General features: G+C 44.5%; 1 long non-coding RNA gene across 1 annotated transcript in view; it reads left to right on the top strand.

Moving 5' to 3' along the window:
* LOC137448802 (uncharacterized) overlaps positions 1–12932 on the top strand; it is a 92083-nt gene that overhangs the window by 52970 nt on the left and 26181 nt on the right. The window contains exon 2 of the long non-coding RNA XR_010989219.1: positions 12284–12356. This is a non-coding gene — a long non-coding RNA (uncharacterized lncRNA). The remainder of the gene's footprint in view (positions 1–12283; positions 12357–12932) is intronic.

Raw genomic sequence — 12932 nt, 5'->3', positions numbered from 1 at the left:
AGCTCAGGATGAACTCTGCAATGCCATGTGCTACATGCAGAACTGCTGAAGAAATTCCTACTGCAGAAATATGAGGCTGTTCCAGGTGGCAGTAAGTGTGATTTATGATGGAAGAGGAGTGGAATGCTTTTATCTTTCACTACCAATCAGAAGCCTGAAATATTCACTGGAATCAAGCATTTTGCTGAGAATTCTGCAGATAAGCCTTTCTCAGAAGGCTTTTGAGGGATATGTTTGTGTTTTAAAATGAATGCTATGGCAATAAAGCTGCCCATGTAAGGCATTTGAATGGATTCCTTCAGAAACATTAAAATTACAACAGGAGGAAAGCTCAGAATTCATCAGAAAAGTTGGAGGACCTTGCAACTTTGACCAAAAATATTCTGCTTTCAGCCCCTGCCTTCATCTTTCCCTGCCAAAACAACATTACTCTAAGATCACAGTCTTTGATCCTGGTAGATAACCATGAAAGAAAAGGGTAACTATATGAACTGAGCAGGCATGTTGAGTCCTAGAGATGGGCTTCAGTGGTAGGTGCTTAGCAGTAGTGGTGGGATTGTGACCTATAGGCGAGGGTTAGACTTGATGGTCTCAGATGTCTCTTTCAGTGCTGTGATTCTGTAATGAGAGACTACTGCCTGTCACATGAACATAGCTGGGATATTCCTGAATTAAGTAGTGCTGTGGCCATGTTCTGTCTGATCCAATGCAGAACTCTTCAAAATCACCTCCCTCTTCTCTCATGGAGCAACCTCCCAGTCTCTCCCAAAGCAGCTAAGGTAGTAACATCCATGATAGTGGTGTCATGTGGGAAACTGCAATGAATCTGCAGACCCTTTGATGGGCCAGAAAGAGACTGACCTCACAAACATCACTGTATATCCATGAGAAAGTATTGTTGTCTGTTTGTAGATGAATACATTGCCATGTACCCTTGAGTGTCTGGAAAGGCCCTGGACTGAATGTGTAGTGTGTTTGAGGATGAGAAACTGCAAGATTGAGATAGAGGAGCCAGAGGAGAGGACAGCTGGGCTAGCTCAGCAAGTAAGCACAGCAATGCCATCACTAACCAGTAAGAATCTTGAGGAAAGTTTGTTAAGCAATCAGACACAGCCACACTAACATCACATACACACAAATAGGTCTTGCTTGCTGGCATAATCTTGGTCTTTGTACTCTGCTTACCACAAGTGCATGTTTGTCACTTTGTCTGTCACCCCCTACAGCGACAGTGTCACAATGGTAATGCAGCATGAGTGCTCCAGTTTGATAGGGATGCTTTGCCTAACTGTTAATCAGCTAAGGATGACTGGCAAAAGCTTATGACTCCAGACAGATTAATCAAGATATGGAGGAGAAATTCATGTATGACTTCTAGTCCTCATAGAATGGTCCAGGGGCAATGCTGTTTGGGTGGAAGGTTTGTAGGTTTCAAGTTTGCTCTGGTACTTCTGTTGTTTGCCAGGAAGGTGATAAAGCAGTTTGGCCACATGGTTAATTGTTCTGAAGCTGCGAAGGAGAGCAGCCCTGCTGCCCTGCCATTCAGCAGCTAATCACAGTCATAGAAGGGTAGAGCTTACAAGGGATGTCTGAGATTGAGTCCAACTCCTCTGCCAAAGAAGGATCACCCAGAACAGGTCATGCAGGAGTACATCCAGGAGGGTTTTCCAAGTCTCTAAAGAAGGAGGCTCCACAACCTTTCTGAGCAGCCTGGTCCTGTGCTTTAGCACTCCCACCATCACCAGAAGTGGTCTGATATCTGTTGCTCTTTATTCCTTACTTTGATCAATCCAATTACTGTATCTCTTTCAAGAGAAAATAATGCATGGTATTTTTACATGCATGGGTGCACGTGGATGTAAATGTTAAGCTTGTCCTAAGATGTGAGCAGTTGATGTGCCTTGATTTAGAAGCCCTGAACAGCTCTTGTGGATAGTCTGGAAATAGAATTTTACAACATTACAAGCAGCTACTTTCTCATCTATTGAATTGAAAGTTCTCGGACATACCTGTTGTCTAGAGGAGGAGGAAGCTCTTCAGCTTTTCAGCTATGCTCTTACAGCCTTGTGGCCATAAGTTCAGTCTTTTTTTAGCATCACTTTTGCTGACACCCAATAGAAATGTTTCTTTTCATTCTGTAATTTCTCTGCCCTTGATGATCTCTGTCTGTGGAGGAAATTGGACTTTTATTTCTGTGTTTCTGTGGGAGCTGAGGTGAAGACTAGTTTCAGCAAATCATCCTAACAGCTTATTATTTTTATTCCTCCTACATGATCTCTCTCCTTATATAACTGAATACAGGAAGTATTTCAAACCAGCACACTCAATGCTCCCAACAGAGCCACTTTTCTCCCTTGCCTCAATGTGACCCAGGTGGGGCTGAGCTCACCAAGGACTCCACTGGGCCTGCTACCACAAACATCAAGTGGGTGGAAAAGAGAATGGGTGGCTGGGAAGGAAGCAAGTGGTACCAGAGGCAGAGGCAGGGCAGCACCAGCCTCTTCACTAGCAACAGAGCTAGCCATGAGACCACAGGGCTAGAGCCACAGTACTGTTACAAGTACTGAGGTTCAGTGAGGCATCTAACTGGTTTTATTTTCTCTTCTCTCAGAACTGCAGCACACTGCATTAACTACTTGTATTCTTTTTTTTCTTTTCTAACTTTTGGAAAAGTTCTTTGCTGTGGTTCCCCTGAAGCTGTAGATACTTGGTAATACAGGTATTGACCTTTGTGCCTCTGACCTGGCACTAGCATGACTTTACTACTGTGAGCTGACCTCGACAAGAGCCAGCTGCAAGTACAGCCACAAGAATAACATAATGGTGAGGAATGATGAGCTGTAAAAGAGATGAAGCTGCTCAGGGACGGTATCACCAGTCACTTCAGCTGCTTCACCTTGGCACTTGCAATGACTCCATCCAAAGCACTCAGAGTCGTTGTAGCCTTGTAATCCGTTGGTATCTTTACTGCATGCAGGTTTTCAGATGTAAAAATGTAGACTGATCAAAATCAGTGTGTTTTGCTCTCAGCAGTGTTCTCAGTTCCTAGCTGTCAGGACTATTTGTCATGCACTGGCACTGTCTACACTTGTTTTAAGCACATGAATCTCCGGTTGGTGAGGATTTTCCTCTCCATTAAACGTATGCTTCAGCTCAAAGTTATTTCAGTAGAATTCTCTTACCTCCACTGAATTCTCCCCTGTGCTTCTGAAAGCTCAGTGCCCACATTTTGTTCCCTCTATCTGGATTTAGCTTTTGCCTCAGTGTCATGCCACCAAAGGCACAACTGGAGCTCACATCTGGTATTTGCATTATGTGAGGACACAGACTTAGTATGTACCGAAGGGTCTGTTCCAGCCAGGCAGAGGTCTTAGCAAGAAAGTATCCAATTCATATTTCAGGTGGGAAACTCTGTGAAGGGATCAGTTGATAAGCTGTTAATGAAATTCCAACACAGCCATCAAATAAACCTTGAGAAAGGGGTGTTTTATTTTAGGCATCAGAAATAGTGTATTGCTCAGAGGAAGACAGATTAGGTAATTTCATCAGAAAAAAACACGGCAACCTCCACTAAAGAATCAGTTGCAAGAATGGAATTTTTTAACCTTTTCAATTAATCATGTGAATTATGGAGTGGAAAAAATCATATTTCAGCTCCCCTTGACCTATGCTGCTTTCATGAAAGATCTTTCCCAGAATGACTAAGAAATAAGACATTTCAAAATGAAATGAGGCAGTTGATTAGAATCAGTTGATACATGGTGTGTCAGGAGTGTCCTGAAACGAAGCAGTGGGATTGAGGTTGACAAGCCAACATGCTAAACATGGCTGTATTGGAAAGCTACATAATTGCAAAACTAAAATCATTATGAACTCAAATATCAGGAATGAATAAAAGAGCTTGGTAAATGGTCAGCTTGTATATAGAAGGTGGCTTTCCTGTTCAAAGGCCATGGCCTTCAGAAAAAGAGCTTTTGCTGTCTGGCTAGCCAGGCCCATAGTAGTGAATGGAGTTGAATCTGGCTGGCATCTGGTCACTAGTGGTGTTCCCCAGGGTTCAGTACTGGGGCCTGTTTTCTTTTATATCTTCATCAGTGATCTGGAGGAGGGGATTGAGTGCAGATGACCCCAAACTGGGTGGCTGTGTTGATCTGCTGGAGGGTAGGGAAGCTTTACAGGTTAGACTGATGGGCCAGAGCTAATTGTACGAGGCGCATCAATTGGATGAGGTTAATTTCAGCAAGGTTTTAGATAATGGCTCCTGTAACATTCTCATGGGTAAACTCAAAAGTGGGTTAGGTGGTTGGACTGTGAGGTCGATTGGTGACTGGCTTGATGGTGTTCAGAGATCTGTGGTTGGCAGTGCAGTGTCCAGTTGGAGGCCTGTGACCAGTGGTGTTCCCCAGGGATCAATACTGAATACAGCTTTGTTCAGTATCTTCATCAACAGGCTGGATGAGGGGACTGAGTGTACCCTCAGCAAGTTTGTTGATGTTACCAAACTGGGAGGGGTGGCTGACACCCTGTCAGGCTGTGCTGCCACCCAAAGAGATCAGCACAGGCTGGAGAGCTGGGGGAAGGAGAACCTTAGGAAGTTCCATAAGGACAAGTATAGAGTCTTGCACCTGAGGAAGAATAACAGCAGGCACCAGTACAGATTAGTTCTTTGGTGATATGGTGAAGAAACCAGAAGTTGCTCTCTAGCCCTCTGACAGAAAACTGCAGCCCTGTGAGCTGCTATGGGTTGATCATTGGCAAGAACGAGGGCTGTCACCTGTGGCTAACACTACTGGAGGGAAAGCAATGGTTTTTGTTCTTCTAACCTCTCCTCAGAGCTGCTCCCTGCTATGATAGTCAGGAGGTGTTCTTGAGCAGTGAGTGCTTCCTATAGAGAAGTTCATGAAGGTCCCTGGAAAGAGACCTCTCCAGGCAGGTCTTTTGCTGGCAGAATCCAGCAAGAACCAGCTCTTTCTCAGAGCATACACCATACTCATGTAACCACAGGAACTATTTACCTTCACCCTAAAAACACCAGGACAGTAGGCAACTGAGATGGGCTTGCAGAGTACTTTGCTCCAATGCCTCCTACCACACTTCTCATCACTTTTACCAGAAGCATCTAGCAGGTGATGAAAGGCTGATCTAAAGAAGAAGAGACAGTAGTTTAGCTCATGGAGTGGCAGCTATCTTGGGTGGAAGATGCCCAGCTAAATGAGTCAATCTGCAGTGTAGTTTATAAATATGTGGTTACTTATTTATAGCAGGTTGCCTGGTCATGATGCCTGCAGCAGCATCTCCTACTGCTTCTTATGGGGTAGGAGATTGACTCCCATGTTGATAAACAGCAACTTGTCTGTCATTCATAATACATAACAAAACTAGTGTTTCCTTGTGCTCTGGTAGCAGCTCTGCTCACAGATGAAGACATTTGGGGAAAAAAACCCTCTTCAGCCCCAGCAGTCAGTGTCTTTTTAAATAATCTGCTCTACTTCCATTCCTTTAAATAAACTTGCATTATTCATAGCTGTAACACCAATCCCATGACTTAAGTGCTATCATATACTGGAATTAAATCATAATAATTCAGTTCTGAGGGCTTGTGGTTTAGCTGAGACTTGAAAGGACTTGGTAATGCTTGCCTTTGTCACCTCCCAGCAGCACCAAAATACATCTGGGCATGAAGCCACCAGAGTTAAGAAAATAGCAGCTAGCTCAGGATTTTGCTGTATAAGCTACTGAGAGTCCTTTAAGTTATCAACTGCAGAGTATTTTAGGTTATCATCTTTGAAATCATCAGTCATCCAGCTCTGAACACCTAAACCATTACCTGAAGGATGATTAGGTTGCACTTAATGATCTCAAAGGTCTTTTCCAACCTGGTTAATGCTGTGGTCATGGTGCTGACCGCTTCATTCCTCAGGCACAGTGCATCTTTTCATAGGGGCCTGCGGTGACAGGACAAGGGGCAATGGTCTGAGAGCAGAGCAGCGTAGACTTAGACTGGGCAATACGAAGGAGCTCTTTATGATGAGGGTGGTGAGACATTGGAATGAGTGGCCCAGAGAAGCTGTGGACATCTCATCTGTGGAAATGTTTAAGAGCAGGCTGGATAAGGCTTTGACCAACCTGGTCTAGGGGGAGGGCTGATATTAGATGGTCTTTGTGGTGCTTTCCAATTCAAGCTGTTGTATGATTCCATGATTGCTCTTCAGCCAGTTACAAACACCACTGGTACAAAAGCAAGCCTTTCTTTGGAGACTGCACCATGCCTGCAGAACTGATTTCTGCCACAAGTGAGTGCCATCTGAAATTCAGTACTCTCTAGTCAGGGTGTTCTTCAGGGTGATTAGGGTGGTGTTTTTCCCTGCTAATAAAACACACATCCCAGCAAAAAATGTATCTATGTAGCATGTGGCCAGTGAAAACATGGTCTGTGTGTTTGGAAGGAAGGAAGTATGCACAAGTGCTGGTACAGTAAAGAAAGGCTCAGGTATGGGTTGTATGATCTGTGCTATGCAAAACCCAAACCAGAATGGGTGACACCCAAACTGTCCATATCTGTCCTTGATTTACTCCTCAGGATTTCTGTTGTGTAGAAGTAGGAAAGTGCATCGCTCTGATCCTTCTCTCTTTGATTGTTGTGAATGAGACATGCACTACTTAGCACATACCTGATTCATTAGATATGCTGCTTCACCCTGGATTTATTTTTGCTTACCCCATTTGTGGATGCTGTGGACACTCAGCATCCAGAGAAATGAGACCCAGACTAAGCAAGCTGGTACTTCAGACTCCCAAGTTAATTGGAGTGCCACACAAAACAAGTAGAAGTTAATCTTTCCACACCAATCATAGCTTAAGGTGCCTGGGAAAGAAATAAGAACCTTTTTCTTCCCTTTACACACCTTCCTAATGATGATTTTGCTACAGCTGTCTCTGTTTTATGGAGCACTGAACATTCTGAAGTACTTTCACAGCTATAGTCAGCATACTGCTGCTATATTCCTGCAATTAGAATACAGTATGTAATATTTTTACAGTATTTCAATATAAGGAAGTATTTTGGTTTATTTGGGGGGGTGGTTTTGTTGTTTGGTTGGTTTGGGGGTTGTGGGGCTTTTTGTTTGTTGGGTTGGGGGTTTTGTGTGGTTTCATTTTATCTTCTGAATTCTTGATTGCTTTCTGTGGAGAAGTGCCTCAGCATTATTTTATTTCCCAGCTCTTTAAGGATGTTTCTCCCAAAGCTGAGCTGCACTTCTCCTGCCTTAAAAATAACAAATGGGAAGGAAAGAGCTGCAGCTGGCAGAGCTTGCTCTGACATTAACTGTCAAAGCAGGAGGTATCTGACATTTCCCTTCAGAAAGGGAGAGCTACCATGGTTTTGTAGACATAACAAGTGAGATAGGAATGGGAATCACAACTCTTAATTGCTCTGCCTTGTAAACCAGACTGTCAGTGCTCAGCCTATGTCACGGCTGCAATACTTTCCTGTGGGTATGGCAAGCTACCAGTTTTGGTTGACAGCTGGCTGAACATGAGCCAGTGTGTGCCCAGGTGGCCAAGAAGGCATACAGTCTCTGGGCTTGTAGCAGAAATACTGTAGACAGAAGGACTGGGGGGAGTGAGTTCCCCTCCCCCCCCCCCCGTATTTGTTCCTTGTGAGGCTGCATCTTGAATACTGCCTTCAGTTTGGGGTCTCTTGCTATAGGAGAAGGAGAACTCATTGTTCTCTACAACCACCTGAAAAGAGGTTGTAGTGAGGTGGGGGTTGGTCTCTCCTCCTTCTATCACCTGATACTAGGGAGAAAATGGTCTGAAGTCATGCCATGGGAAGTTCAGATTGGATGCAAGAAAGAAATTTCTTTACTGGAAGAGTGGTCAGGCACTGGAAGAGTGGTCAGGCACTGGAAGAGTGGTCAGGCACTGGAAGAGGTTGAGTGCTTGAGTTGCCACTTCTGGAGCTGTTTAACAAAAGACCTAAAGATGCTTAGTGCCATAGGTTAGTGGTGGGCTTGGGCATGCTGGCTTATCAGTTTAACTTTCCAACCTGGACAGTTCTGTGAGTCTGTGAAGACCAAGGAGAACACCAAAAGTTTGCTTGAAAAGGAACTTGTGTTTTACTATACTAGCTTTGGAGACAATGCTTTCACATTACCTCTAATTACCTAACATTTGGGCATGTGATAATTGTAATTACCCTCTGTTAGCTAATATTTCTCAACTGTTTTATACTCACATTAATATTCCACTGCCTTCTTCTTACCAGCCCACTTTGTTTTAAAGAGGAAACATTTCATATGGTGAGGGATTAAAATACTTCCGAGTGTGAAGATCCTTAACAATTTGGTTGCGTGGCGTGAGGTGGAAAAAGCACAACGCTCCCTCAGTGGTTTTTTCACGGGGGGGGGGGATGGGAAATGGTGATTTGTTTGAAACCAAAGCATTTGGGACAAGCACATCTATTGCAGTCAGAGCTTTATGTGGAGTGTGAAAACATTTCCTCCTTGGGTTCTCCAAATCCCCTGCTGCTCCTGGGAAAGGTTTGCAGCCACCCTGGTTTCCTGCAAAGCCTCTGCCTGCCTTTGGATAATTTGGTTATTGAAAGCAGTCCAGTTTGCTTAAAACTTGTGCAGAGCAGGCTAATTTTAACTTGTATTTTACCATTGCAATAAATATGGATCTTAATGTCATCTGAGGTGCTTTTAAAGTTATTCCTGCTGCTCTTGCCATTAGAGGTAATGCATTAGGCTGAACTAGACCTGCAGAAGTGAGATAACAATCGGTGTACAATATCTCTGTTAGCTGGGGACGTTATTCTTTGCTCATGTCAGCATTAACAGAATGGCTTGCTTGGAGCAAGCAGGTCAGGGAGCTGATGATGAGAATCTGTGGCTATGCCTAGCCTCAGAATTCAGTTTCCCTTTCAAATCTCTACTTTGGCTTCCTGTATCAATGTCTCCCTCCTGCTTTCCTGGGTGGTTTCTTCTGTTATCACAAAGGAAACCTGGAAGAGGATTCTTTGGGCTGAGAAGTTGAAGGCAACTAACTCAAGCTAAAACTTTCCCATCTTGTTGTTGTTTGAGAAGTGGATACAACTTGTCTCACACAGCTCAATGACCCCTGAGAATCTTAATGAGAATGTTTGGGGAATTAGGAGGCTTTTATTTGTGCTGTGACAGGTGGTCACTGCACAGAAATGTGAGAAGAAGGCATCCAAAAGTAGTTACTGGTTGCTAACAAACTGGCAAAAGGTTTCAAGTGAAGCAGGAGAATGTGATGGAAGAGGACAGAAGCCAAGCAAGGATTCTCTGCCAGTGGGAGAGCAAGGAGAGCAACCAACCTGTTCCTGGAGTTAGTGGAGCCATATTTCAGTGATGTTGTTTTTCTTCCTTTCCCATCCTACTCACAGTCGCTATTTACTGTGACTGTGCTATAAATAATGCTGGGGAGTGAAAGCTGCTTTCACTCCAAGGTACATAGCCAGCAAAGCTCATCAAATTCAGATGCATTTTTGAGCTTGCAGCAAAATGGGCAGAGTTATAAATACATTGACCTTGCTTCTGGTTTCACTGGAAATGGATGGCTAACACATTATGGTCAATATTCTAGCACTAAGCTCACTGTCCTGCTCTTCAGTGGGCACTGTTTGCTGCTTGTTGAATAGATGAAGCCTGGGCTTTTCTAGAAGGGGAAAATGTCCCTACCTGTAAACCTGAGGGAGGCTATGAAAACACAGAGCACAACTTCAGTCCTCTGACATATCTCCTTCTCAAAACATCATCTTTAAACCCCAGAGAATACTAATCATGGAATGTGCACCTCATCAGCATCAGTGTTATGCTTTCTCTGGGTTCTGCAGCTCCCTGAGGCTTGTACAGGCAGAGAAGGTTCAAATTAGGGGGCAGTTGCCTCCAGAGCTGATCTGCCTGAAGTTTAAAAATCACAGAATCAGAATGGTGGGGGTTGGAAGAGACCTCTGAAAATCATTGAGTTCAACCCCACTGCCACAGCAGGAGCACCTCAGGCCACATAGGAATGCATCCTGGAAGATTTTTGGAAGTCTCCAGAGAGATTTCACAGCCTCTCTGGGCAGCCTGCTCCACTGCTCCAGCATCCTCATATGAAAGAAGTTTTTTCCCATGTGCTGGAACTTCCTGTGTTCCAGTTTGTCTGTTGTCCCTTGTCCTGTCACTGGGCACTGCTGAAACGAGACTGGCCCCTTCTTGACAGCTACACTTCAGATACTATAAACATTGATCAGATCCCTTCTCAGCTTCTCTTCTCCAGGCTAAACAGCCCCAGCTGTCTCAGTCTTTCCTCAGCAGGCTGATGTTCCCTTCCTTTAATCATCCTTGTAGCCCTCCCTTGGACTCTCTCCAGTAGTTCCTTGTTTCTCTTGATCTGGGGAACCCAGAACTGGATACAGTAGTCCAAATGTGCTCTCACTAGGGCAGAGTAGATGGGAAGGACTTCCCTTGACCTACTGGTTACACTCTTCTTAATGTACCCTATGATGCCATTGGCCTTTTTTATGCCACAAGGATGCATTGCTGGCTCATGGACAGCTTGTAGTCCTGGTGGACAACAGGGTCCTTCTGCATGGAGCTGCTTTGCAAAGTGTCAAGCCCTCATCTGTACTGCTGCCTGGTGCTATTCCTCCCCAGGTGCAGAACTCTATATTGATCCTTGTTGAACTTCAATAAGAAAGTCTAATAAATAATAATCAATAAGAAAGCCTGCTTAGAGCAGAGGGCCAGAATCAGCTCTCCTGACCTGCTGGCCACACCTCTTTCAATTTAGTCCAGAATACAGTTGGCCTTCTGGGCTGTGAGAGTGAGCACATCGGTGGCTCATGTTCAGCTTCTCATCCACCAGTACACCAAGCCCTCTTTGGCAGGGCTGCTTTCAATCCTGTTGTCTCCTATCCCATGTTGATACCAGATGTTGAGCTAAACCAGGTGCAGGACATTGCACTTGGCCTTGGTGAACCTCATGAGGTTCACAAAGGCCCCGTTCTCCAGCTTGTCCAGGTCCCTCTGGATGGCATCCCACTCATTTGGCATCATCTGCAAACTTGCCAAGGATGCACTTGATCCCACTGTGAAGATATCAGCACTGGGCCTGGTCTGGACCCCTGAGGGACACCACTTGTCACCAGTCTCCATTTGGACATTGAGCTGTCTGGATACAACCATCCAGCCAGTTCCTTGTCTACCAAATAGTTTGCTCATTGAGTCCATGTGTCTCCAGTTTAGAGAGAAGGATCTTATGGGGGGGACTGTCAGAGTCCTCACAGAAGTCCAGATTCAAGGCTTTCCCTTGGGCACTGATGCACTCACTCCATTCTAGAAGACAACTAGTTTGGTCAAGCAGGACTTGCCCTTTGTAAAGCCACACTGGCTGTCTCAACTCTGTTTTGTTCTGGAAGAGTCTTGCATTCACCTGCTGACCTAACTCTTTCTTTTTCCATGGGGTTAGTTATGCCTTGAAGTTAGTTTCGGAGGAACTCAGGTCATATGCACACAGGTACATAAAAAAATCAGCAGCTCTCTGTTCTGCACATGCCTGACTTGCTTGGAATAGGGAAACTGCTGGTGTCAGTTTGAGCCAGTGTCTGCTGACAGCCCTGAGCAGCATTCAGCAGAAGGTTACCAAACCCAGGGTTGAATAACCCTCACTTTAATCCTGTGCTTTAGTAATGCTTCCTTTTCAGTATGTGTCCCTTAATGAGGTGTCTTTAATAAAGCCTACTCTGAGCACCTAATTTCACAAGTTAGTAGAGGGAATAGTTTTGATGCTGCAGCATGCCTGCAGTCCTCACTGAACATCCAGCCCCCCAGATGCACTGGTGGCCAGACTGGAATTTAAGGCTGTGTCAGTGAAAACTTTACCTGTGACATGCCACGGGTGCTCAGAGCAGTGAGATGAATAGGTGGCCCATGATGTCAGACTCTCTCCTTGGACCATTTGCCAAGGCTTTCTAGACATCCCACAGAACCATGCTTGCCCCATCTCCTAATTTTTGATAGAGATGGGTATTGCTGACCCAGTGGGAAGGACATGAGAGATGTTCTTGTGGGGCACTGGGAACAACCAGAAGTAGCAGAGGCTTCCAGTGATGCGGAGAGGAAGGAAAATAGAGCACCAAGACATGAAGAGAAAAGTGCCTGTGCTGGAAGTCATGGCACAGGAGAGAGGAGCGAGCATGGTCGAGCAGGAACAAGCAGAAAGTGATGCTCCTGTATGATTTGTTCTGATTTCTTCTGTTCTTTTTACTCTTTAGCTGCTTGCCTGCTGCTTCCTGCAGAGGGGAACAGAATGTGCGTGGCGAAAGGAGGAAAACATCTCCTTCAGGAGTAAGTACATTCAAAGGGAGCTCTTCCCTTTGCATTGCTAATCTTGGGTGGTGTATACAGCTCTTGAATATACAATCCATTTTAATGAACCTGTGGAGTACATGCAGTTGCTGTTTCTAATGTGGTCAGATTTCTCAGAGCATCTCTTTAATTTATTCAGTCCATTTCCCACAATATTGCTAAATTTATTTCTTCAATAGCCCCTTCAGAAGTTATTTTCCCTTTCTTACCAGCTCTTAGATAGGTGGCTCTAATTATTCTGAATTTGCCAAGAAGTTGCTGGAGGACTGTCACAAAATGAACTCTTCAGTTACTGCAAGTATTCTCTGCTAGTTATGTGTGTTAGTTAACCAGTCACTGCCTGAATTGCTGCTGCCTGAGCATACATTAACCTTCTCACTCCTGATAGGAAGCTATGAGTGTGTATCTCAAAACGACCCAAAAAGGTTTGTTTTCTGAAGAAATGACTTACATTACAGTAATCATTCTTCTGGAGAACAGTTTAGTCCATTGATGTCATTTCATTAAGTTTGAAGATGAATGAGAAGTGTTTGGAGAGCAGGAAATGTGAAGAAG

Source organism: Melanerpes formicivorus, unplaced genomic scaffold, assembly GCF_026170545.1.
Source record: "Melanerpes formicivorus ecotype bairdi unplaced genomic scaffold, bMelFor1.0.p_v2 SCAF_26, whole genome shotgun sequence".
Lineage (NCBI taxonomy): Eukaryota > Metazoa > Chordata > Aves > Piciformes > Picidae > Melanerpes > Melanerpes formicivorus.
This window is presented reverse-complemented; position numbering and strand designations above follow the sequence as displayed.